The sequence below is a fragment of the Ambystoma mexicanum genome, chromosome 1q (genome assembly GCF_040938575.1).
Source record: "Ambystoma mexicanum isolate Mex_15411 chromosome 1q, UKY_AmexF1_1, whole genome shotgun sequence".
NCBI classification, from domain to species: domain Eukaryota; kingdom Metazoa; phylum Chordata; class Amphibia; order Caudata; family Ambystomatidae; genus Ambystoma; species Ambystoma mexicanum.
This window is the reverse complement of record NC_090922.1, coordinates 1,061,631,030-1,061,658,286: the sequence shown is the minus strand read 5'-3', so window position 1 is coordinate 1,061,658,286 and position 27,257 is coordinate 1,061,631,030. Positions and strand designations below refer to the sequence as shown.

Here is a 27,257-nt window from a genome sequence, read left to right as displayed (position 1 = left end):
TCTGAGTATCCTCCATTTTGGGATACCCAGGCCCTGCCACTGGAATCAGTTGATTCCTGATAGAAAACAAGATGGCCCCTGTGGCCGCTTGCTTTCTATTGCCGGTTACCTTGTTTCCCCAAAGTCCTGGGAAGCCCCGACTCTGTCCCTTCCCCCTGACTGGCTGTTGGGTCGAAGTTCCATATATGGTGTTGGTGGGAAGTCCAGTCCAGACTGGCTGGAGCCTTCCCAGTGACTGTATGTTGTGAGTACACCTTGTGGGTGGGACCTGGGTGAATGGAGTGTGTGACCAATATGCACTTCTTGTTGTGGCTGTCTGGTTTCTGGTATGAGAGACAAAGAGTGAAGACAGCCCTGCCTGAAACTGGCCTGAATGCAGTGTGTAGTGTTGAATGGCTGGGTACTTGTCCCAATTCACATTCCTTGTTGTGAGTGTCTGAGAGGGAGGAGGAGGGTCTGAATGCACTGTGTGCTTGATTGGCTGACTGACTGCATGAATGCCCTTCTGTATGATTGGCTCCTGCGTGTGACCCAGCAGTGTGGTTGAGAGACAGGATAGTATATCTGGGGACCTCTCACCACTGGAAATTGTTCAAAAGCTGTGTCTACACTTGAAGAGTAACTGGAACTGCTGATCCTTGACGCCCAGCTGGAAGAAGAAGACTTGCTGTTGCATTTGCTTCGACCTGATCTGATCTGAAAGCTTCCGAATTCGGCAAAGACTGATCCGAGAGAGGACCTGGTAAGGAGCCCTTTTCCCGTGCTCCGAGGGACCATCGAGCACCGCAAACCTTCGCCAAAGCTCCCTGGAAGTCAGACCGTCGAAAGGCTGCAGACCCGAGACGGGACTGCCGAGGAAAACGAAGCAAAGCACCCGGACTTCGCCGCTGTCGAAGTCTATTGCCGTCGCCCAGGGTTCGCAGGTTTGTGTAACCACTGGAGGCCCGTCGAAGTTGTGTTGCCAAGCCCTGGGGACCACTTGACGCCGTGCCGCCGCCGACTGGAGCCGCCCGCTCCTTTGCCTAAGAACATTTGAATCGAAGGACTCCCTTGTCTGCAACGTCGACCGCTTTGTCCCGCCGGAGAAAGTCGAGGACGACCAACAATCCGAGGAGAATCCGCCGGTGTGTTTCCCGCCACCTGAAGGCCACAAAAACCTCAACGACTCGACGCACTTGTTGGGCCACAGTTCTTCCGAAACTCTTTGCGGTCCCGAACAATGCATCGCCGAGGTGCCCCGCACACCTCATCCTCGCAGCTCGTCCCTGACGAGCACCGCCTGGATCGACGTCGTGGTCACGGCACCCTTGAACTGCTCATAGACGCCGTCGATGCCAAGTTCACCATCTTTGACACCTCTCGACGATCTGTGGCTCCTGCTTTAAAGGGAGTCACTTGAGAAGGATCCTCCAACGCGTCTTCGAAGAACTCTACTCCACCAGGTACATTGAGGGGGTTAAAAACATTATAGGGGGAAATAAGACTATTGAACAATAGATGGACTGGGCTTGTGCTATATATATCTTTTATTTTACAGGTTGCCCAGGTGGGGGAAATCTCCAAACAGAACTGTGTCTACTGGTAGAGGCCAGTATTCTGCCCATTGTTTCAACCCTCTTGCGTTCCTTCCTATATCTATTGCTGGTTCCCTTGTTATTGATCTGTGTGACATTTTAACCGTACAGTTGATGCACTTTAATGAGATTTGATAACATTGGTGGTACCACTTTAGAATTGTATATATTTGTCATTGTTGATTTCCGAGTACAAAGTGCGTTATTGTGATCGTGTACATACCTTTGAATATTATATAAAGCCTGTGTTTTCAGTAATAGTGTGTGGACATTCCTTTGTGGTGGTTCGGGGACTACACTGTACTTAAGAACCAGCCTGCATCACCTCCTGAGAAGCTAGGCCTTGATTGCTCGACTACCATACCAATAATAGAGAATCTTGGCTGGGGTCCTCTGTGCCTCTCCTCTACCATATAGAGAGCAGAAGTACAGACACCCCCCTACGGTCCTTTACAGAAAGCCACTATGCCTACTTGGTTGACCAGCTAAGGCAAGGGACCACCCCCCCCCCCCCCTCATCCTCCTGGGAACTGCCAGGAGAAGGGGTGAAAAGCCGGAAGGCTGAAAAAACCTTTCAGTGTTAAGACTATGCTGTGGTCCTTAAGTCTGTTCTGCAGATGGAATACCCGTATTCCAGGTATATGTATATGTACTAGTATGGTATTTAGTGAAGGAGCCGGCAGCAGGGAATGGCAAATTCACAATGGCAAGGTTGCCGTATGAAATGACAGAACAAAAGAGGAGCAGGTCCAAGAAAGAGAAAGCAAGTGGAGCACTGCTAAAGCAAATGAAGCGGCGTGCAATGAAGACAGTCGATGCAAGAGTGTCCTGAGAACAGCATAGAGAGCGCTGAAGGAAGCTAAGAAGAGCAGGCAAAGCCGCGGCCTGGGTGTCATGTCTCAGTGAAGGTGGCGGGTTTGGAACCGCTGGCGCTATGGTCCGCCATAGTTTGTTCCATCACGTCTCTTCCCCTTGCGGCAAGTCCAGGTCTAGTTTTTTGTTCGCGCATGTAACCGGAGGTACTTCTACAGTCACTTCCGGGTTACGGGCGCGTTGCAATGTTGTCTGGTTACTCGCCTGTGTTGCTGTTGCTCCTTTGGAGCCCGCGTGCGGTCTGTTTTCTCTCTTTCTCTCTTTCTCTCTCTCTCTCTCCTTCTCTCTTTCTCTCTTTCTCTCTCTATCTCTTCCTTATCTCTTCATCTCTTTCTCTCTCTCTCTTTCTCTCTCTTTCTCTCTATCTTTCTCTCTCCTTTCTCTCTTCTCTCTCTTCTCTCTCTTTCTCTCTCTTCTCCTCTCTTTTCTCTCTCTTTCTCTCTCTTTCTCTCTCTTTCTCTCTCTTTCTCTCTCTCTCTTCTCTTTCTCTCTCTTTCTCTCTCTCTCTCTCTCTCTCTCTCTCTCTCTCTCTCTCTCTCTCTCTCTCTCTCTCTCTCTCTCTCTCTTCTCTCTCTCTCTCTTTCTCTCTCTCTCTTTCTCTCTCCTCTCCCCCCCTCGTTCCGCTTCACTTCCCTCTCTCTTCTGTTTTCTCGCTCGTCCCCTTGCCTTTTTTTTCTGCCGATTCTGACTGCTTTTGCTTTTCTCCCTGTATGCTCTTTCCTGCCCGTGTGCCAGTCATCGGCCTGCCTTTTTGGACTGCCTTTTTCCACTCGCCTTGTACCCAGCTGCCAGCCAGTGCACCAGACCTCTGCCTACCTTGGAACTGCCATCAGCCTCAATTCACATCATCTTGTCTACCTGCTCACTCAAGTCTGCTCCACAACCTCCGTGTGAAAGTCTTAGTGGTTTTTTGTGCCGCCGGCTTTTTCCCCTCTCGACGTTCACGGAGGATTGCCCATCGTCCCACCTACACGGTGGCACCGTGGCGTCCTTCCGTGGACGTCCTTACCTCCACAAAAAAAAGGAGAGACTCAGAAGCAGGGAGAAAGGGAGACCCAAGAAGGACGAAGGTGAGGAGCTTGGAGAGGGTGGTGAGACAGAATCTTCTTTCGAAGAGGCGGATATTACAGACTCTTGTGACACTGGGAGACGACGCGACCTGTAGCCAGAAAAGGAAATATAACCTCAACGGCTAGCTAGAGGGAACGCACGTGAGGAAAACGGCATTTTAGCTTGTAGGGAGAAGTGGGTTGCAACGCGATGCATTGACTGGGAGAACCGCATAAGAGGAAGCGGGCTGGTGCCATCTTACAAAAGACACGAACGGGACATTTGTTCTAGTGGAAAACGTGATGGCACATTAATGGTGCCAGCACCGATGGATTCAAAGCTTCCAAGGCGATCGAATGATGACATTAGTTGTGTGTGTGAGCAAGGAGGGGCAAAGAATTCAATTGGAATGACCCGATAGCTACATGCTCCGTCGACACCCTGTTTCCAAACCCATTTTATGTTCTGTTGTTGTGATTCATTCTGCACACCACTGCCATAGTCATGGTCCACAGGCCCTCTGGCGGATATGAAAAGAAAGGAGGGAGTTGGTCAGTGGAATAGAGAGGGAGAGTGCTAGAGAGCTTTGATGTGCTGTTTGTAACTTCAGTTCGGAAAAAATCCTGTCACTGTGTGATAGGTTTGTTTGTGTTTGACTGAAAGAGGTTAGGTGGTGTTTATTGTAGGAGTGTGTTGGGTGGTTTGTGTGCAAGAACTTTAATTTTCTGTAGTGTCGGGTTTAGTTGGGGTGGTTTTTATCTTTCTGCTGCACTAGAAGTATGTTCCTCAAGTAATCTGCATCAGTTTACATCAGTGGACTCCATCTCCCACAGTTATCAAGTACTGGGAAGAGGAGGAAGAAAGGAATGATGGAGCGGACAGAGCCCCCAGCTCAATGAACGTGCACATTTTGAACCTGTGTGCGGGACTTTTAAAGCGCAAAGAGCAATTGCTAAAAGGGGATTCTGCTACTTGGGAAATGTGGTATTGCGTCTCAGGGAGGCTTGGTAGCAGGAACCGTTGTGGCGGAGCTAAGGGACTCACTGACACACAGACAGAGGAATGCTGCATGAGTAGGATGTGCGGCAGACAAGCCAAGGGAAGGCTCCTGGGTATTTAGCAACGGGAGAAGGCAGTGTTTCACCTACCGCGACCTGAAGCAAGACGGGCATGGTTCAACGGCACTGCACGAGAAGCCAGAAAGACATGGAAGCAGTCTAGAGCTTGGCCACATGACCGTGAAGAGGACCGAAGACACCATACAGAGCTGGTGAGTCAGCCCAAGCAAAGTAGGGACCCCGGGGCATTTCGGCAACCACGCAAATACAAACTGAACATTGAAGCTACAGAGAAAGAGGCATTAAGTGTTGATTGCAAGCCAAGGACACCGATTACGAATACAGTCCCAAGTCATATATAAATGTATGGAATGCAAATATGGGGAGAGCCAATAAGTGTTGAATCAATCAGATGTACAATATCCGAGAAGACCTATGTGATGGTGGAAGTGAAGGAGGAACTGTTACCTGTGAATAAAATAAGTCCTGGCAGCGAGTAAACCAGTCAGTTACAAGTGCTTAAGTCCTGGCAGGGGAGTATACCAGTTGGAAACTAACAGAAAGTCCCACAAAAGGATATAAACTGTGTTTGTTGAATGAGAAGGAACCTTTGAAAGAAGTAACTACTACAAAATTGATTATCTTTTCAACAGGATTGTTGTGTACACGACAAACACAAAGAACTGTTAGACCCAGTATGATTTGCAATTAAGGAGGAATCCAGGGGAAGGGAATACATATCTGGGACCAAGGCTTGCTTATTTAGGTACATTTTTGTTAAATTTTAATCATTTATTAATTAATTTGTATGGTGCCTATACACAAGTGTTTCCAGGCGCCGCAAGACAAAAGGGGGTGGTACTTTGGGAAAAAAATCAGAAATGACGGTCGTACTAGGCCTTGTGACATTCATACCGTGCAAGTGCAGAGACAAAAAGTGCAGAGGAGGGTGGAGTAGAGGGCAGGGGTGGGAGGGGGTGGGGTGCAGGGGGTGGGGGAACAAGGAGCTGAGCAAGTGCTGAGGGGATCCACAGGGGCAAGTGCCAGGGGAAAGGAGGGAGGGGAGAACAGTACGAAGGACAGGGTGGACCAGAATCTGGCTAGTTTGGGGAAGGGTGCCCGAGGGCAAGTGCCAGTAAGGGATGCTGGGGGAGAGTGGTTGAGGATGGGCTGACCTCAGTAAGACTCATAAGGGACCAGTCCCAGCGGCAGAGGGACATTAGCACAAGAGGGAAGAAGGAGAAGAAAAGGAAATTCTTGAGAAGTTTGCAAATTTAAAGAGATCTGGCTCAAGTCTCAAAGGGGCAGGAGAGGCATCTACCTCCCACTCTCTACTTGGAGAAACATCTGACCTGCAGTTGGAGCTACGGGGCCAAAGTACTCTAGCAGGGAGGTATTTAGGGAGCGAAACATGAATGTAGAGGTCCCAGGCCCCAGACAGCCTTGTGGATGATGCAAAAGGTCTTGAATTTGATCCTTCCGGTCACCGGGAAACAGTGGACAGATTTTAGGGCTGGAGAGATGTGGTCCCAGGGTTTAAGGCCAAGGATAAGTCTTGCAGCCCTACTCTTGATTAGTTGAAGAGGGCAACGGGAGGAACAGTTCTTACTACTTCACTGTGTGTATTCCACTAGCTTCAGTTACTAGTTCCAACTACCCCCATTCAGGCATCCCTTTTATGGAGGCTTGTTCAAGTTTCGCACTTCACCTTTATTCATACTGTTAATTGGCTTGAGACAATGCTCCAATCTTCCCCATATCGACTTTTCACATATAAGGAGTTGCACAAATCTTGCCTTTCAATTACTTCACTAGTAAAGTTCAGTTGCTTTTCATTACTTGGCGGACATTCAAAACATCTTAGTAATTGCTGGTATGCCTGTTGGTGCGCCCTGGACTTCCCAACACTCCAGGGCAGATTTACTGGTGTTTCCTGGTGTTCCTGACCTTTGGCGTACTGCTGCCACAATGTTTGAATGCTGGGGAAGCATTCCCCGCCCTGCAGACACCTCTCTGCTCTTTCCGACTGTTTCTCACTCTCTCCCGGAGGAGGAGTAGTAGTAGTAGTAGTTGTGGCAGTAGAGTAGTAGTTGTTGTTGTTGTGGAGGAGGAGGAGGAGGAGGAGGAGGAGGAGGAGTAGTAGTAGTAGTTATGGGAGGCGAGGACTAGTGGTGAGTAGCAGCATTGGGAAGAGAGTAGCAGCATTAGTGTTAGTAGTGTGGGGAGGGTAGTAGTGGGAGTAGTAGTTTTAGTCATAGGAGGAGTAGTAGTCCTGGGAGGAGAGTAGCAGTAGTGGGTGGAGAGTAGTAGTCACGGGAGAATACTATTAGTCGTGGGAGGTGAATAGTATTAGTAGTAGTCGTGGGAGGTGTGAGAAACCAGATGGTGTTTCACCCGCTTGTCCCCGGGAATCTCTCGCTCAGGTGGCCAGGGCACGGCCATCGCCTTTGGATCCAGATCCTGGGGGTGAACCAGTGCGGGGGGGATCTCCTTGGTGAGGGGTCTTCCGGGAGTGGGACACTTGATGGCAAGACGTGGTATCCCCTTCTCTGTAACACCTTTACCCCATCCTACCCGGTAGGATATTTTGGAACTTTATTCCCCCTCCACCAGCCCCCTTTTCCTACACAAACACTTTCACACGGACAGCCCGCTCTGGGAGAAAATCAAATCACACCCGAGCATTGTACCTGACATGTCCCACTACTATGGTCAGGCAATTAATGGTAACACCTGACTTCATTAAGCTTCCTCACACAGATAAAAAGCAGAGCACGAGAGCACACTAAGCGAGGCAAAGCACACGAAGGAACAGTGTTTTTGAGATGGCAGCCAACACATGTTTGTGCTTTCTTTTTTTCTTATTCTTTATTAACTTTTTATTGGCATTTTTTTTTTAAAGAACAATAACGCATTCAAACATGAATGAAGAAAGGTCCCCCCCCCACTCCCCTCTGGTTCGGGTATAGTCTTTGGCGGAGGTAGTACTGTGGTATGACGGTTCTCCCATTTGTCTGGGTTATAGCGAGCATCCTTCTGTAGCCCGTTCATAGCTCGCCTTCGCCTGGGTGTTCAATTAGTCCCCTTACTCCTTCTCTTAGATATTCTAGTAGGGACGCCCAGTCGGTATTGAACATCTTGTAGTCCCCTTGGATGGAATATGTAAGCCATTCCACGGCTACTAGGGACCACATTTTTTGCAACCCATTCGTGGTCCTGTGGGGGTCCCTGACCTTCCATTTGCATGCCAGTACCAGAGCAGCCGCCATCATCGTGATGGCGTAGAGCTTGCGATCCGACTTGTATTTGATGCCTTCCAGTGTCCCGCCCAGTCCAATCATCGCCAGGCTCCTGTCCCCCCCGTGCACTTGGTACCTATGACTTGCTTGATAGCTTTGATTATGCCCTCCCAGTGTTTGTCAATTTTGGGGCTTTCTCACCATATATGGCTCCAGGAGCCCACTGCCCCGCACTACCTCCAACAAAGCTGTGAGGTGCCTGGGTATAACCTGTGCCATTAGTTTCAGCCAGATCTCCTGGATTTGGAGAGATCTTGTTAACCTGGGGATTTGCGCCCACAGCTTTGCCCACTCTGTATAGTCCATCCCTACATCCCATTGCGTCCTGCCACTTTCTCATGTATGGTCTGTCCGGAGGATCCTCACCTGCCTTTATGTGCTTATATATTGCTGTGACCAGATGCCTGTCCCCCGGGTCCCGCTTGAGATACTTTTCGAAGGGGATCAGTTGGCGGGTACCTGCTTGTTGCAAGGTGGGTGATGCAAGCCAGTGTCTCAGTTGGACATAGCCATACCTTTCCTTTTCACCTAGGGCAAAGTCTGTTTTACATTGTTCGAATTGTTTCACCTGCCCTTCCCTGAACATGTCTCGGACTACTCTACATCCCCCTGTTGCCAAGCGTCAAATGTCGATGTTTTGTTTTCTGAGGTGAATTGTGGATTGCCAAAAAGGGGTGTGTAAGGTGAAGGGTATGTTGTGATATTACTTGTTTTCACTGCTTCATCCCATGAGTGGGCCGCGGCTGAAGAGACGGAGCAACAGTACATTTGCGCAGGCCTGGCCCCCTTGGGTTTCTACAGGATTCCCTCTAGGTCCTCTCCTGTAACAGCCCTGTCCATGGGTTACCAAATCTTCACCCGTTCATCCCCCTGCCAGTCCCGGACCACTCATCTGGGCAGCCCTGAAGTCTGCTCTATAGTCCAGCTGGCCCATACCCCCACACCCCGGGGCAGCTCATCAATTTGGCACCCACTCTGTGGTTCATTATTATCCATACAAATTTACTGGACATCTTTGTAGGGACCTGAATAGAGATGGAGGAACGCAGACTGGTAGGCCTCCAAACTAATAGAGGAGCTGTGGTAATATCACAATTTTTAGAACGTTAATTTGCCCCAGCCATGTTACAGCTAATGGGCCCCAATCGATCATTTTGGACTTAAACTTCTTTAAGAGGGGTGGATAGTTAGATTGGTATAGAGAGTCTGTTGTTCTGGCCAGTTTGATACCCAGATAGATGGAGTGCTCGACCCATCTGTATGGGGAGGCTGTCTTGAGGTTGAGGGCTTTCTCGGGCGGAAGAGTGAGATTAAGGATTTCGGTCTTGGACACGTTCATTTTAAGGCCCGCTAAATTGTGAGAGTTCTGTTTCTATCGCCCTTGGGGATTTCTCCGGTTGGTTTAGGGTCAGAATCATGTTGTCCGCGAATGCTGCGATCTTGTGGGGTCTCCTCGCAAAAGGGACACCTGCTATGTCTTTGTTGGAACCCTTCCTCGCGGCGGTAAGAGCCAAGTGTAACGCGTACAGTATGGGGGATAGTGGACACCCCTGCTTCGTTCCCCGCTCCGCTACTACAGGTTCTTTGAGTTCTATTTTATCTTTTGGATAATTCTTTTGGAGTGTTGATGGAGGGTTATCTGAGCCGTAAAGGCTAGTGTAGAACTGGGTGAACTCTCTCATAATGTCTTCGTTATTGGCGCTAGTTCTATCTCCCCCAACTCTGATTTTCATTATTGTCCTATCTTTTTCTTCCCTTCTCAGCATCCTCGCCAGTAGGCGGTCCGCTTTATTTGCTTTAGTATAATATGTTTGCCTGAAGTAAAGTAGGTTACGTTCTGCCGCCCTCGTCTGTATTAGATCTAATTGACCCTGGGTGGCCCTGTATGCCCGTTTGGTGGCTGGAGTCTGAACTGTCCCCATTTTCAGCATTATCCCCTTCAACTGCTCTTCCAGCCGGGTCTCTTCTAGCCTTAGTTCCCCATCCCTTCTTGCTTTAATAGCTATTATTATTCCTTGTAAGGCTGCTTTGAAGGTGTCCCACTGAACCTACTGAGCTGTGTACCCAATTTTGGTGGCCTCAATGAAGGCTTCAATTTCTCCTGCCACCTCCCTGACCAGTAGGTCGTCTTTAAAGAGGGGTGTTGGGTATCCCATCTCCACAGGCCTGATGGGCGCCTCTTCCTTTCTAGGTTGAGAGTTATTGGGGCTTGGTCCGAGAGTATTATGGTGGCGAGTGTAATGCCCCTCGTGCCTCCCAGCAACTTACTTGAGAGCCAAATATAATCGATTCTTGTGTGTGCGTGCAAATAGAAAGTGAATCCATCCTTGTCCCCTTCTAGCTCCCTCCATTCGTCTACCAGGGCCAGATTGCTAATTTTACCTTCAAGTTCTTCCATTGGTCTCCCCTGCGGGGCTGCAGCATCTCTACTCCTATCTTTGGATGGGTCCCATGCCAATTTGAAGTCCCCTGTTAGTACTATCGGGGATTTAGCGAACCGCTCGAGGGCTGTTTGGATGTACAAGTCTTGTACCGTGTTTGGAGCGTAGAGTGTGGCTACTGTGAGGGCCTACCCCTCTAGCGTCACTGCTAGGAATCTGCCCTGATCATCTGAGACCTTTCCTGTGATACTCCAGTCTAGGCCGTCTTTCAGAGCCAGGGCTCCCCCCACCTTTTTGATGGATTGCGTGGCCTGGAGGATTCTTGAATAGCCCAACAATTTTATTTTGCCTTTATCCCGCATCTGAATGTGGGTTTCTTGCAGCGTGACAATGTCTGGGCGTTCCCGTCTAATGAATCTCTCTAGTTTTTTCCTCTTTATTGGGGAGTTTAGGCAATTGACATTCATGGAGATTATCTTTGGTATGCCTTCCCCAGCCATGATGCCTCTCAAAGTACTGCCTTCATTCGCACTTCTTGGGCTACGGATGCGCGTGTCCCACCAGTGGTACTCCGCCTCCTGCGGGTCCCCATCCTCTGCACCCACCACTCCCTGATGGGCCGGGTCAACTGGCCTCTAGCCCCCCCTTGAATCGGAATCTCAAGAGTCGTTCCTCAAATTGCCCTCGGGTACGCCCCACGCGGGATCCCCCACCCCACGACCCCACGAGGCCTCTCCATAGCTTTTAGTGTAGCTTCAAGCACTCGTAATTGGCTTCAGCTGCCCCCTCCCCAGGCCTGTAATTTCTGTTATGGCACAGTTTTTCTGTGGATTCATTTCTGGATGGCCCCTTGGTTCTGTTGACCGTCCTGATCCTTCCTTAGTGGTAGACCTCTCATATATAGTTGGGTGTCTCCTCTCCTAGCCTTTATGAGCTGCACAGTAGACCATTCCCATGGTTTCCGGGCTGTGCATTGGGAGGCAGATGGATCGGACGAAATTGGCACCTCTTCTTCGAGCCCGAGTAGGGCTGCCCCCTGTTCGTAGGTTGTGACTCTTTGGCGTTTCCCTTGCCAGTCGAATGTTAAGCCGAATGGATGGACCCATCTATAGTGAATGTCCTGTGCTCTCAAGTACATTAGGACTGGGCCCATTCTCCTCCTTTTGATGAGGGTTGTTTGTGCTAAATCCTGGTACAGGGCGATCTGCGATCCATTGTAGGTGATCTGCCTTGATTTCCTGGCCTTTGCTAGTATCATTTCTTTAATGCTGTAACTATGCATTGCCGCCAGGACGTCTCTTGGTCTTGACCCTGGCTCGTGTCTTCTGGGGCCCACTCTGTGAATTCTGTCGCATTGTATTTCCATGGATGCTTCGGTGTCCAGGTCTGCAAAGATGCCTTTGACTACTTGGCATAGATCATGGTCCTGGGTTTCCTCCGAGAGGCCTTTAATTCGTATGTTTGAACGCCTGGACCTATTAACCAAATCCTCCACTTGAAGTTCAAAATTGTATGTGGCCGCTGCCAGTGTTTCCAATAAGGCATCCGCCTTCCTTGCGTCTTCGGCCAAGTCCTAGATTGCTCTCTCATTGGTGTCTACCCTCTCCTCCACTTTATTGATGTCTCTCTTAATTTCCTGCAGGCCTTCTGCCAGATCTTCTCTTAGGGTGTCCCTTTGTTTCTGCCCTGCTGTAGTGATCTTGTCCACTATTTCTGTGAGGAAGTGTTTCAATGAGGAGTGGGTTACTGGACTGTCCTGTTCCTCCTGCGCGCCTGGTTCCGGATCTGCGATCCAGTCAGTGGGTTGATGCCCCGCCGCAGAGTCGGTTTCCTTGGCTCATATTTTTGCTAGTGCGCCCTCCTGGGCCTTCCTGGCACTCATTGGGGTCGGCAAAGATTCTTTACCCCTATTTTTTTATTACATTTCCTTTAGGATTGGGGGCACCCGTGGGCGGCGTTTCAGCTAGTGGTGTGTCTGGTACCGACGTTCGGCTTCCTGTTGTGTGGTCAGGGGCTTCGTGCCCTGATAAGAGCAGAGCTGTGCCCCTCGTATTGTTCGGCCCTGTTCTGGGGGATGTTCAGTGTAGTGATCAGTTGGCGGTGGGCCACTGGTCTCAGCGGGGCATGCTATAGGTTAGCTCCCACTTCGACAGCAATCAATGTTGTGGGAGCTCCCTTGCCTGTGTTCCTTATCCCCCCCCCCTCTGGGATGGCAGTGGTGGCATGCCGGACCGACGCATTCCAGCGTGTCTCTTATAGTCACTAATAGAAGTGCCAGTGGTGCCTATGAGGTGTGTTATTGCTGGGCTGGGAGAGCTCAAGGGGCAGTCTCCCTCCTTGGTGTGCTTGTCCCCGGACATCCAGGGGTCTATGCTGCTGAGAGGTTCTTCTCCTCTAATTGCTGTTACTGCTTGCTGCAGGCGCTGGTGTACCCTCTGGGCCCGTTCTCACCCAGTGCGCAGATGGATTACGGGTCAGCAGTCTTCTAGTCTCTTGGTGCTCTATTGCTATGATGCCGGGAAGGGCAGGCCCGGTCTCGTCCAGCTCTTCCCTCCAAGATGGGGGGGCCCGGAGTTTGCGCTTGTCCCTTGCCTGGTTAGTGAGCCTGGCAGGGAGGGGCAGACGCGCTGCGCAACGTCCGCTCAGTCCCACTCCTGTAACCTGTTACCCTCCGTACTTGGGGACCCTCTTCTTGCGGGTCATCGTGTGGGCCTCTCAATGCTGCTGGGTTGATCGGATGGTGCAGTCTCTGCTGGTTGGGGGTCCACGTTCAGTCTGCCCTCAGCTGGGGGTTTCCGTTGTACCACACTGCCCGCCAGATTCTGGGTCCTCTGGCGGGTGCCGACACCTTGGCCGCCCTCCTCGCGTTCTTGGAGGTGCTCTGGTTTTGTCTGCAGTGTCCCTGCAGGGTTTCGCCTGGGTTGTGCGTTTGCATTGCCAGGCTACACTCCCCGGGGCTCCCCTCTCTGCTACCAAGGTAGACTGTCGTGATCCTGCTCGCGGGCCGGGCCTGCCCGTGCTCCTCTTTTCGCTTGGCGTGCACAGAGTCCCCCACCCTGCAAGTTTCTCTGAGGCTCCCTATGTTCCGACTGCGATTATGGTATATACCGGTGCCTGTGGAGGGCTTTCCCGGCTTCTGCTGTGGTGCCTCAGTAGCTCTGTGGCAGTGGAATTTACTGCATCACGGCTATCTTGGAAGTCGATGTTCGTGCTTTCTTAACAGCAGCTCTGTTAAGAAATTCAGGTGCTGTCTCAAAACATAGCAGTCCTACTATGCAATGTGGGCATGATGCAATCAGCCTTGCCGTGAATATTTGACATTGTGCAATGACATGCATACAGTATAGCAGCTCCTTTGATAAATCAGGTTACTTTGCCTGAATATTTACAGCAGTCCTGTTGAGAGGTACAGGTACAATATGTGCCACTGAAAATATATACAGCCCTGCTTCTACCTGTATCCATTATACCTGCTTCCGATGGGTGGTTAGAAAGGGAGTTAAAGTTCAGACCACATGCCTTGCTAAGCAATTGGTGTGCGTCTGTGATGAAAAGAAAAAGTATGAAATGCCCATGCTGCTGCAACTGTGCTGCCTCTATTAAAGCCAGGTGAGCAGAAATGCAGCCATTGTTTAAGACCATTTTCATTTTACACAATGCTACCTGTGTCCTAAAGCAAAGTGAAAAGCATGTTCATGATTCAAGATGTCTTAATAACACTGTAACCTACAAAATGCAGGCAGGTGAACAAAATACAAATTCCCTTTTACGTTACTCCAAGTATTATCTTGATAGAATCATTAACAGAGGAGTTTTAAAGTTAAACAGACCAGGACTCATCCCAGTTGCTTCTTTAAAGAACTGTGTTGATTACGAAAGTAAAGGGTGGATTTCCAAGATGCTGTCACCAGTGAACTCCATGATTTATGGGAGTGCTTTACAAGTGTAAACGCGGTGGCGAAAGCGGTACTGAAACGCAAAGGGCTCCAGAGTGAAGAGATAGTCACCGTAGAATGATTTTGGAGCACGGAAAATAACATGCGAGACCGATGAACGAATAACCCAAGAAACCGCTTTGGTTCGGATTTGGTGAAGCCAGAGCTCGAAGTCTGGCCCCAGAACACGCATTTAGCAGGGTTTGTGCAGAATGTGAGGATTTAGAAAAGGACTCTAGATAACAGTTTCAAATTAACCTTGGGATTGTTTGTAACCGGCAGCATATTTAACTCCAGCACCCTGTGAAGACTTCATCCACTATCACACGAGCATACCCAAATCTGAAGTGCAGAATCTGGTCGCATTTCAGTACAGATGTTCTTAAAATAAATGACAAGGTCGAAGTGACAAATTGAGATTTCCTTCCTGAAGAAAGTTCTATACGCAAGACTAAGAAGTGAAACATGTTGAGGCAGTTTACTAGTGACTTATTGTACTAGTTTGTTTGTGCGTTGAGATACGGTTGTGGATCGTATTCCATCTTCATATGTCAATGTTAACAGAGCGGTGTAGGATAACAAAGTCAAGTTAACATCAGAATTGAATTGTTGCAATTGAGATGTTAAGGTTTGTCTGTCACTAATTTTTCTTTTTTCTTTTTAATAAATGTTTTCCTTCTATGATTATTTAAGGAACTATGAATAAAATGTGATATTTTTTTTGTAAATCCTGTAGGTTTGTGGGTTTTACTTGTTGATGCTACACCTACCTTGTTGCTCTATATACTTCTTTATGAGGGTGCTGCCATAAATGGCCTAAATGGCATGCAAGGCAGAATTAAAAGGGGCGTATTGACAAGATTTCTGTGTGTAAAAAGGTCTAGTGCACACCTTATCTGGAGGGCTGGTTGTATGTATAAGTGTGAGGAACACATTCCTTTTATTAGAGTGTTTTCCTTTAGTCTTAGTTTGATAGGTAGGGATAGTGAGGCATTTATAATACCCATATCATTTAATAATGGCTATTTGTGAAAAACCTTTATTCTTTTTAAATTGTGCATTTAATAACATAACTTTAAGCACATAAAATGAAAGTAAACATACAAAATTCTGAAAAAGAATAAAGAGGTTTCTTTCAAGTTTATAAAAAATTGTCTGCCAAATCAGTCAAGTCTCTTCAGTGCATCTTTACAACCTTTTATCTACTTGTCTTCCTCACATATCTAATCCCTCACAGCTACCAATGCTGTAAAATGGCTTCCATCTCTGGTGAAGCCACAATTAAAGTACATCTACCACCAACTTGCTACCTAAAGCCAATGTGGGGTGATATAATTACCCGATTGCAAAAATAGGGTGCCTGAAAGGTACCTCTCGTACTGTGTGCCTTAGTGGGGGTGGGGGTGGTGACCCAATACCATATACTTTAAGTAAGGAAAAAGGAGTTGAGATGGCAAGCCCTTCTGGCCACCAAATCCAATTCAAAAAGAAAAGTTGAGGGGTCAAAGAAAGTGACTGTAGCTATCATTATTTTCATCATGCACTTTCCTCTGTGTATGTGTTCAGTGTGTGACTTGCTGTGCATGTGGTAATGACGATCTGCAGGGATGGAAATAGCTAAGAGATATTTAACTCCTTATTGTAGCCTAAAATAAAGCCTTTTTAGCTCTGCACCCTCTGCGATTAGGTGCTCAGTTTGTCTCCCCATGCAAACTCTTATATGAACATTCATATACCAAATGTATACTTGGCAACGTTTGTAAAGGTGCATTCGAAAACTGGAATCCTTAAATGTATAATGTATCATATATAATGGGCAAAATCCCAGCTTAATTTCAAGGATGAGAGCCAGACCACAATGATGACCTGCTATCAAGCTGGTAAACCATTACCTGTTTCCAGAGTGAGCATGAAGCAGATGTGGGTAATATGGTATGATATAACTGAAAATGTCTTGTGCAAACACCAATGTAGAGTCCCCTTTCCTTAAATGTCCAGGTTAGGTGCGGAACACTGGTGTCTACATACCGTTTGAAGCAGATCATCCGATTTTAAATGCATGTTTTCTCACTAACCAGGCAGGCATAGTGCAAAGGCAGTATCTGCCACGTGTCTGTAGTTCTACAAAATTAGACAAAAAGTTATAGTTTGCATCTCCTGTGAAGAATTACCTGTATGCTGTTTAGAGGGGGTGTGTATGTGTGTGTTCTTCTGACATCACTAGTGAGGTTTGCAAACCATACCTCCATTCTTCTTTGTCGACTATTTTCCGAAATGTCAGTGTTTAGGGCCAAGGTAGGGAGGCAAGCTAGCTGTAGACTAGAAGTGCAAAAGGTAAACACAGAGCCAGGAGGTCGCCTTGCACCAGTCTGGCCTTGCACCACTCCTGAATCATCCTGACACTCTCCGACCATCTCAAAACTGTGTTTGATTGGTTGACATGAGTTAGAACTGTTGTCTTCTGGGAATCAGTGTGTTTGCTAAAATTGATTTAGGGGGATTAGTGCGCGACAGTGGGCAGCGGTAGCTGGATCCCAGTACTACGGGTGCGAGCTGGGAGAGGGGTGTCAAGAGTCTGACTGCATGCTAAAGGTTAACCTTTGAATTTTAGGATCATTCGACCTGGTAGCTGGATGCTGACAATTGAACACTGGAACGGCTGACGCCCCACAAAACCCTGATGCTATCACCTGTTACCCACTGCCACTGCCACAGAGACAGGCAAAGGTAAGCTGGGGGCTGAATGCTCGGAAGTGGCTTAGATTGTGCATTATGTGGGTGTTCAGCATATCCTGTGGCAGCGGGTGGTGACGGGGCATGTGTCTGTGTGTGTCTGTGTGTGTCTGTGTGTGTCTGTGTGTGTCTGTGTGTGTCTGTGTGTGTCTGTGTGTGTGTGTGTTTCGGTCAACAATGAACGGTGTCAGTCTGTTTCAAAATATAAAATTGCATTTTATGATCAAGAGGCCAGAGTCCTTGCTGCTGTTGCCGCTCCTATCTTTAAACCCTGGTACAACTAAAATGCACGCTGCTGCCACCAAAGTGACCCCTCATAAAGGTGAAAAGTAGTTGGGAGATGCTGGTGGCATAGCAGGGCCTGTTAGGTGGATTGTTGGCATGACTCTCTAATTTCTAGTTGAGGGCAGAGGGGGCAAGGAACTGATAGGGGATGGTGAAAGGAAGAGCCATGTACTACTTTCATGCCATTCTTGAAACTGACAGACTGGTACGTTTATTGGCTAATCAGTGGTATTTTCTCTGTTGGCAAATTGATTTTCATAACAGAGTAGCGTGGCACTCGTGTATACATCCATGCTACTAACCACTCTAGTCTTTCATGTGAAAGTACATTTTGCAGTCGTTCTTGCTTGATAACATTTTATTTTAGGATCTAGGTATAGAAGGGGTGCATGATCCAGGCATTGGTTTATCCTGGGGTAGAAAGAACCATCCCCGGATTCATGAACAATTGCAATCTTGAAGCAAATACATCTGCTTTGAGAATTTAGTTGGCCAATTTGAACATTTATGTAGAGTGGGCAGTGTAATTTCCCACTGTTTGAGTGGCCAGAATTCACTGCCCAACTGCCTAAAGACAAGAGCAGATTTAAACTGACTGTTTGGTGGATGGTGTTCTGGGATAGTTACTGGTGTGTGATGGGAGAGTGGGGCATCAGATACTGCTGGTGGGCACATGGAAAGAAACCAGGTAAGGTGTGTGCTAGCCATAGGAAAACAGCCCGGCTTTTACTGGTTTATTACAAACCTCTCGCAATGGCAATGTTATAAAAAGCAATAGGAAATAGAAGACAAAGAAATCGATCCATACAGTTTCGTAACATATAAGATGTAACAAAAGGACAAAAATTGATTAATTAAAACATAAGATGCTAATTAGTCTGTCGCTATCACCAGAATTCATTTGACATCAGGAAAATGGGATCATACACAAATATCCCTAAATATAGACATTGGAGTTCAAAGGTGCCCCTGCAATCGCGGAATAGATGTTGCCAAGATTCTACATGTTGCAGAGAGTCACAGATTTTGAAGCTTCATGGCTAGGCGTATATTCCTAATCTTGCCTATTATTAAAGTGTTTCCTCAATCTTCTAAATCTATCGCTGAAAAAGGCACTAGGAAACATATATATGTGCATAGGTAAAATGAGTGTTTTTTCTTTTTTTTTGAAACATTGGAAGATGAGGAGACACTTATATTTGGATAACGATTCCAACATATCAATAATCTTTCAATCTAATCTTTATCCAAAAGCTTTTTTTGGGGGCATGACTGAGTGGCTGACTGTACGGATGCATAACCTTGAGATCTCATGTGCTGAGGTCAGAACAAGCCCCAAAATAAGGGTTTATCCCGTCCAGACTCCCTGTATGGAGGGGATCTGATGGCTCAACCCTCTGCCCCGCAGGCCCTCTTTGACTGATTTGGGCCGAATAATCTCTCGGAAGCTGTGTGGACAAGATGGCGGCCGCTCAGCGAGGAGCTGAGACCTGCTCCGGCGAGCAGCAGCGGCCTTTGATGCCAGAAGGCTATAGAGTCCTCCTGGGAATGTGGCTGCTGCCTAAGTACTCTGAGGGGACCGTGTCCAATGTGGCATAAGAGAGCAAGCAGCAGCAGCAGCGACACTGGGGGAAGGTTAAATGCCTTTTTAAGACGCCGTGCCGACAACCGCAGGTGAGCACCACCGGGGGGGCAGTGAAAGCGAGTATTCCCATCGCAACCTGAATGGCTACAGGTAACTTGGCCCTCCAGTAAGCAAGCGCATTGCTACCCTAAGCAGTAGAGTAGACAGCGGGGGCATCCCCCAGCCACCGTTTGATCACAGCGTGGAGTGGTTAGCATGGGAAGTGCCCATAGAGTGAAAATCTGCCACCGCTTCAGTTATTAAGACTGGGAAGATGAGATTTGGTTCTTTGTTCAGAGGGTATGCAAATACCTTAAGTTTGGAGATATTGAGTGGCTGCTCGGGGGCAAGGGCCTGCAGACACTTTAGCAGGGCCCCCACTTTGAAAGCGTATGATATGATATGGTATTTGTAACGCGCCTATACACAAGTGTTTCAAGGCGCGACGAGGCAGGGAGGGAGGGAAACAAGGGGAAGACAGACAAACGATCCTACTAGGCCAGGTGTCATTCAGATCGGGCAAGTGCAGAGGTAAGGGAAAAGGAGAAAGTGCAGGGGGAGGAGGTGGGGGGGAAAGTGCAGTACACGGTAAGTAGAGTAATAAAATAATAAATAATAAATAAAAGGGCCAGCTGGTGGCAAGTGCGAGGTAAGTGCAGAGCAAGTGCTAGGAAGGGGGCTGTAAGGATACAGTGACAGTCCCACAGTGCAGGGGGAGCCAGGGAGGCAGTGCAAGTGGAGAGTGGCTGGGCCCTGGACCGAGGTCGCTGAGAGTGGCCAAGATGCAGGTTTAGTGCAGAATTTCAGTGGGGAGTTAAGCAGGTTTAGCAGGGGAGAGGGAGAGAGAAGGCAGAAGCGAAGAGGAAGGTTTTGAGGTGCTTCCGGAACCGGAGATGGTTCTCCTCAAGTTTCAGGGAGGCAGGAAGGCTGTTCCAGAGGGAGGCCCCTGCTGCGGAGAGAGATCTACCCCCAGCTCGTTGCTTCGAGAAGCGGCTGACCATGAGGGAGTTGGAGACGGATGAGCGAAGGGCTCGTGAAGGAAGATATTTAGGAAGAGAGAGTTGAAGGTATTTAGGCCCCAGGCCCCAGAAGGCCTTGTGGACAATGCAGAGGGTTTTGAACTTAATCCTCGCAGCCACTTGGAGCCAGTGAAGAGATTTCAGTCCTGGAGAGATACGGTCCCTGGGCTTGAGGCCAAGGACAAGTCTCGCAGTTCTGTTCTGGATAAGTTGCAGAGGGCGGAGAGTGGAGGCAGGCAGATTAAGATAGAGGCTGTTACAGTAATCGTGCCTGGCCCTCTATCTGGGTGCACCCCTGACCATGTACGCTTGTTGAAGACTGGTGTGATGCACTATGCTCTAAGGTACCCATAGCTGCTTTCCACTCGAGGGCTGCAGCTTTTTTGTTGCTGGGAGGGGATAGCAGCGGGACACATTTTAGCAGGACTGCCATCACACCATGGCTTTAGGAACGGGGAAGGGCAAGATGGCTCCCAAAGCGAAAATAAAGCAAATGCTGATGATGCAGGACTCGTGCTCCAAGAAAGCTGTCTACAGATCAGTGCCCAGGTGCACGTCCCAGCACCCCCTTCCTCAATTGAAGAATTGCCGGATGCACCAGCGACAAAAGCGGACATTAAGTCTATGCTGCTTGACCTAACGCAAGAAATCCAAGGGAGTGTAGAGAAGCTAGCAAGTACATTCGTGGACCTCTAGTCTCGTGTCACGGCCACAGAGTACAGACTTGACGAAATAGACCGCAGCTGGGGAGGAAGCCCATGAGCAGGCTCTCCTCTCAGAAAGGTTGGAGACCCTTGAACAACAACTAGGGGTTGTCGTGGTCAAACGAGAAGATGCAGATATTATTTCGACTGGTATGATGTTCTGCATCAGAAGGGTTCCAAAACAGGCCCTGGACCAAGAATTAACTACTTGGAGAGTCTGCTTCACTCCTTACTACAGATACCAGACGATAAAGACATTATATCAGACGCATAATTAGTCTACAGAGCTTTCCAGTTTACAAATCTGCTCCCTGATGTCCTCACCTCTATTGCCAGAAAGAACAGGTGATGAAAGAAGCCCAAAAACAAAAGGAAGTTCGGTTGAGAGATTATAGTCTTCAGTTTTAACAGTAAAACAGACACAAGTGACCACGTAAAACAGCCGTAAGTGACCATGGTTCAAGGGTGTTTTATTGAACTTCAACAAGGGTGTGATAAATGCCTATCTAATCCTAAATCCTGAGATGGGAGCAAGCTAGGACCATCAAATAATAAGAATGCCGTCCTAGTGAAGTCTCGTCAAAATAAAAGGGCCTATACTAAAAAATGATTGCCAATACTTACCGTTAAATACTAATAGTGTTGGGTAGTGTTCATGAAAAAGAAAGAGTTCACCAAATCCGCACGGGACAAGGCGGTTCACTCGAACAAAGCACACACCCTGGCTTCTTCGGCACGAGGATACAGTTCCATTACCAGCATCAGGGCCGTCTGTGCCCAAGTCTCCTTATTCATCAAAGTCTCTTGATTCAGAGGGCCTGATGTAACAAAACGCAGAGTTCCTTTCCTCTTATAAGTACTCAAATCAGGTGGTTCACCCTGGATCCCCCTCAGCTGGGCTCAGATACCTCTTTTTACAATGTTCAGAGAATCTTTCTCGGGTGACTCCCTGTTCACCCAAGATCCCCGCTCAACCGGGCTCATATCCTTCCTCTTACACAATTAGTCTCCCTCAGCCGGGCTTGGACCAATTTCAGTTCGCATTAAACTGTCGAAGACTTTTGAATGTGCACAGGGTTTAGCTTGACCCGTTGCAGGACCACTTCGATCTCTAAATCCCTTTTTCACAGTTGCCACCCAGCTGGATACCTAATGGAGACCTTCGAATGAGCACCCACATGGTGTTGGACCACTATCTACGGTATCTTTCTTGGCCTCCAAAAGTTAGTCACTCATGGTTTTCAATTATATTCGAGTCACTCATTGCATACGTTTCATACACTGTTCTCTTTAGGTTTCTTCATACATTGTTGCCGCTTGCAAACTTGGTTCTAACACAGGCTTGTCTGGTATCCGTGTCTCCGACTCACCAGCTGTGCTGTCTTGGCGCTGCTTTGTTGTAGGAGCCAAGGACAGTACTGCTCCCTCCTCCCCACCTTGGATATTGACGCAGGAGAGCCCCGGGTACCTCTGACACACAATGCAGGTTTCTTCAGCTTTAGTCCCAGGTCTTAGGTTTCTTATTTTCCATGGTTCACAAAAGTAACAGTCTGAAAAGGGCACTTCCTCCTTGTAACCCTTTCTGGTCTCACCGTCTTTCTCCTTGTATTAAACTGCCATCTTGGAACTGCTGCTTCCTCATGTGCTTTGCCTTTCTCAGAGTGTGCTTTTGTGCTCCTCCTTTGATCCGTGTGGGGAAGTGTGATGGAAGTTAGGTGTGTGTAATAAGTAATTGCCTGACCATTGTATTGGGACATGTCAAGTATACAGCTCTGGTGTTAGTCCGTTTTCGCTCATGGTGAGCTGTTTGTGAGAAAGTGAGTTCCTAAGTATCCTAACGGGTAGGATGGGGAAAGGAACTGGATCCAAAAGTGATGGCCTTGTCCTGGCCACTTGGATGACAGATCCCTGGGGACTAGCGAGTGAGACACCGTCTGGTTTCTCGCAGTGGTCACTGTGGCTGCGATATTGGAAAATCCCATACAGGGGCGGTGGGGATCAGGGGGGTGTGTTGCCATCCAAACTGCTCATCGAACTGGAAGGAAAGACATATTCCATCTCCAGGGAAGAGGAGATATTGGCACTGATGGAGGCAGAAGAAACTGACAAGGAGGGCAGTAATTGGGGCCACCCTGACCAGTTTCAGGACCTGGGGAAGAAGCACCCTAAGCTGCGAGGCCCTCCAAATAAAGGCAGAAGCCAAGTGGCTAAGCCATCACCTTGTTGAGTTGACTCCTGCCCTCGTCAGACAGGGCTCCTGGTCTTAACTGTTAGAATGTTTAATTCCGTGGGTCTTTCCCTCTCTGTGGCAGGACACTCGAAGGGTCAACAGAAGGGGCACCATTAACTCAAACGTTGACAGTCTGAATGAACGCTTGAGGTTTATGTGGCTCAGCTTATTGCGGTTGTGGGGTGGTAAGGGGAGAGAGGGTTGGTTTCTTGAGGGGGATCAAAAGTTAAAATTGGGTGAAATTGATTTGGCTGTGGCACATTGAAATCGCCTCCATGACAGATCCACTTGGTAAGTTGCTGGTTCGTATTCACAGGGGTTTCATGGTAAAGGTGTTTTGTTTTTTTTTTTTTGTTTTTTTTTTGTTTTTTTTTTAAACTCAATTTTTCTCATGTTATTCGTTATGATCAATGGGATCCTCGTCATGGCAGCACATAAAGATCTTTTTGGCACTGCAGGGTGGTCTGCTCCCACAGGGCTGATAAGGTTGCTCATAGGTACAAATGGTTTTCAGATCTGACACCAGAGCTGCGGGTGGGCTCATGGAAAGTCCCTGGCCTTAATCCCCCTATTAAGCGTAAATTGGTACTCGGGTGACTAAAGGCCCTGAATGGGATATGTTGGTTTTCCTCCAGGAGCCACACTTACCGTGCCAAGTTGAAAAGAGGATGAAAAGCAGAGTTACCACTGGGATACTTTAGCAGTGCAGAAGTCAAGAGGGGTGTAGCTATCCTGCTGCCACAGGATTCGCCTTTCTGGGCCAGGGAGGTATTGGTGGATCCTGAGGGGAGGTATCTTCACTGCAGGATATCCTGCTGACCATGATGGCGCTCTATGGCCCGAATGACTATCAAGATTTTTTTTTTTTACAAACCTGAATTATTCAAGCGTTTAGGGAGGGAGAACTGATTATAGGGTCGAATTTCAATTGCGTTCTAGATCCCTTGATGGACAAAACTTCCCCAGCCTCACCGACAGTCCTTCAAATTGTCAAAGATATAACAAAAATGTTGAGCAAGCTAGATGTCCTTGAATCTTGGTAGTTGCATCATCCGGGTGAGCAGGACATTCTTTTTGGCTGTCCACAAATCCTGTTCTAGAACAGATCTGATTTTGATGGCTCCAACATTAGTCGCTAAAACCTGATCTATAAACATAGAACCCATGCTAATTACAGAGCACGCCCCGGTTACCCCCTCCTACAGAGGGCGTGCAGTGGCAACTAAATAACGCAGCTCTGAAGGACCAGGTTATTAAGCAGGAAATTAGGTTCTAGACAACTACTTTCCGTTGAATGACTGATGGGATCTAGATCTGGCACTGGTCTGGGATGCTGGGAAGGCAGTGTTTCGGTAAAACCGCTGCCCCAGTATGCTCCGAAGCCCAAACTCGCATGGAACTTGAGAAAGAACTCCAGACTAAAGCAGGGGAACATAATCTGAGAAACTCACTGAAGTCACTCGGGGCCCTCCAAATGGCTCAGGTCAAACTTGAGGTGCTTCAAGCAGATTCTGCTGCAAAAATCTTTTACGTACGAAGACATTTTATTACATTATTACTCTAAGGGGGATAAAGCCAACAGGCTACTAGTGGCTAAGTTAAAATTGGGGCAATTACAAAAACGAATCTAGGCCTTGCGAGGCCCTGAAGGAGTCATTCAATGGGAAGAAAAAACAAAAGTCCAAATTATAGAGGCATTCTACTCACAGCTACTCGAAGTGAAACATATATCCCCAGTGGGTCATCCTGATGATATTGATTTGTCCCAGCTCCCTCGACTCCCTGAAGCAGACAAACACTCATCAGTGAGCCCGATCAAAGCACAAGAAGTAGACACTGTCATCCGAAACCTCCTGAACAATAAAGCCACAGGGCCGGACAGCTTTCCCAATGGCTTCTATAAAGCCTTCTGGCTCAACCTGGTGCCGCATTTGCTAAGGGTCTTTAATTATTTTGGGCTTACTGGGCATGTCTCGGGAACCATGGGGGGAAATCCAGGACCTCATTTATCCTGAAGCCTGAGAAGGATCCCGTAGAATGTTGACTCCTACAGGCCCATAGCACTGCTTGATAGCGATGCCAAAATATTCAAAAATGTCTTAGCCACCAGACTCACTGATATCCTGCCAAATAGACTGGGACCAAACAGGTTTCATCTGGGGCAGATCCACCTTCGACAATATAAGACACCCAATAGATTTAATCGAGCTGGGAGCTTGCACAGCCCAAAAAGCAGAGGTCCTGTCCCTAGATGCCAATAAAGCATTTGACAGTCTGTTCTGGCATATTTACGGCAAGTGCTACTGGCCTATGGGTTTGGACCGAGCTTCTCCAAATTGGTATTCGCTCATTTTCATGCCCCCACCACAAAGCTATGAATGAAGCCCACACTAAATCAATCCAAAATTATGCAAGGAACCAGATGGGGCTGCCCACTGTCCCCTCTATTGTTTGCACTGGCAATGGAGCCCTTAGCGCAATTAATTAGGGATGACTACCTCATCTGGACACCCAGAGCGGTCAACACAAGATTGCACTGTACGCAGATGATGTAATTCTGCTTCTTACCAATGCAGACGATTCCATTCCCGAGCCATAGCTGTGGTGGAAAGATTTGGTGGGCACTCAGAGTTCACTATTAAATCTAAGAAATCTGTGGGTATGAATGTCCATGAATCGGAGGAGACTTTGCAGGTGATACAACCTCTCAATTAAAATGGGTTTCGGACAAGTTGAAATACTTGGGTATATTTTTGACACCGACATATGACTCACAATAGAGGCAAACTTTCCTGCGCTCTTTAAAGAATGTGAGGAGAAACTCAAAAGGTGGGAACATCAGCAAATCTCTTGGCTGGGCAGGATAACTGCGGTCAATATGTCTCTCTTCTTCTCAAGATTTTATATGCCTTCCCCAACTAAAATAACCACAAAGCCAGTCCCACACAGAGTTTTGGAGGAAGGGGGGCAACTCTTAAACCCAACTAAGACTTATTTTGCATACTGGGATATGGGGGCACAGCTGCTGAAGATACCAGTATGGTTAGGACCACAAACGCCGGTGCTGAAGAATCCAGATTTCAGCCCAATTTAATGCCTAGGAATACTCTGGGAGGCTTTGGTGGGACATTTGCACAAATTTGGAACCGCTGACCTTTTGAGGACTGTAAGGTTAAGTTCACCCTGGAAGAAAAGGAACAGTATAGGTACGCTCAGCTTCGTCATTGGATCAAAAATAGCGAAGTTAAAAGCGGGGGCACGAGAGAACCTAGAGGGGTTAAATTAACACTATCTGAGGGAATTGCCAGAGGGCAAACTGCTAAATGTTACCAATTGCTAGATCTGATTGAGGAATCGGAAAGTGTATCATACATGCAGAAATGAGGCTGATTTGGGGGTTGAAATACAGACCTCTTCTTGGACTCCCATTTGGGAACGGGAACGCATAGGGGCTCTTGCTGCACAGGATTTAGGAATGTGCATATAAAATACTATGTAGGTGGTACATGTCTCTGAGTAGACTACATGAAATCAATTGAAGTATACCTGCTACGTGTTGGAGGGGCTGTGGAGGAAAACCTACGACTGGACACTTGTGGTGGTCTTGTAAGCTTTCAGCAGAGTTTTGGTAAGAGATTCTCTTGCATAAAGGGACCTTACAGGGGATTGCTCTTCCTTGAGACCCTAAGGTGTTTGTTTTGTGAGACTCCGGCGACAAAGAATTCTACCCAATAGGGAGGCAGAAGGAGAAGGTGGTCACTCAGCTCCTGATGGCTGCCAAATTGACATCAGCCACTTCATGGAAGCTACCGGAAGGGCCTATTATGGCGCATTAGTGGGTGAGTGTTTGGACCTTGGTAGCCATGGAGAAAATAACCACCATACTCAATAACTCGTATCAAGAATTCTATAGCACCTTGCTCCATGTAATTCAATTTGTAGTGGCTCGTGACCACTTGACCCACAGACTGCTGCTACTTCAAAAAGTTGTTTAACTGTGATGTGTAATTTTGCTGTCACTGGAATGTTGGTGATCTTTTGTTGTTCCTTTCTGTTAATTCAGGCTTGATAATTTGCAACCTTTGTGATATAATATCTCAAGAAAATGTGCAAGCTTGGGGAGGTGTGGGGGGTGAACCTTACCCTTGTAGGATTGAGAAGACCATTTAAAAAAAAGTGTTTATTTACAATATGGTTAAAAATGTAACCTTTAGCGAACACAACAAACTACACAGTGCAATAAATACAATACAATGCATACATAACACTACCATCAATTTTACACCACTTTCAAAACTGAATCAATAAATTGTAAAACAGTAATAGCTGCATATGAGTTTATCTGATTCCATAAATAATCTTAGGACAAAAGGACCTCATATTTAACAAGCCTATCAACATTTTGTTTTCTTAAAGGGGTCAGAATTTCACATGCCACTACCAAGTGTTTCAGCCATGGTATGTAAAAATCTACATAGTCTCACTTCGTGAA

At 47.6% G+C, this 27,257-nt stretch overlaps 1 protein-coding gene across 10 annotated transcripts in view; it reads left to right on the top strand.

Moving 5' to 3' along the window:
• The window catches only part of KYAT3 (kynurenine aminotransferase 3), a 597,660-nt gene that overhangs the window by 20,562 nt on the left and 549,841 nt on the right, over window positions 1–27,257 (top strand). For all 10 annotated transcript variants that reach the window (XM_069641743.1, XM_069641748.1, XM_069641750.1 and 7 more), the window contains exon 2: window positions 16,782–16,897. The gene's annotated coding sequence lies outside the window, so the exon portion shown is untranslated. The remainder of the gene's footprint in view (window positions 1–16,781; window positions 16,898–27,257) is intronic.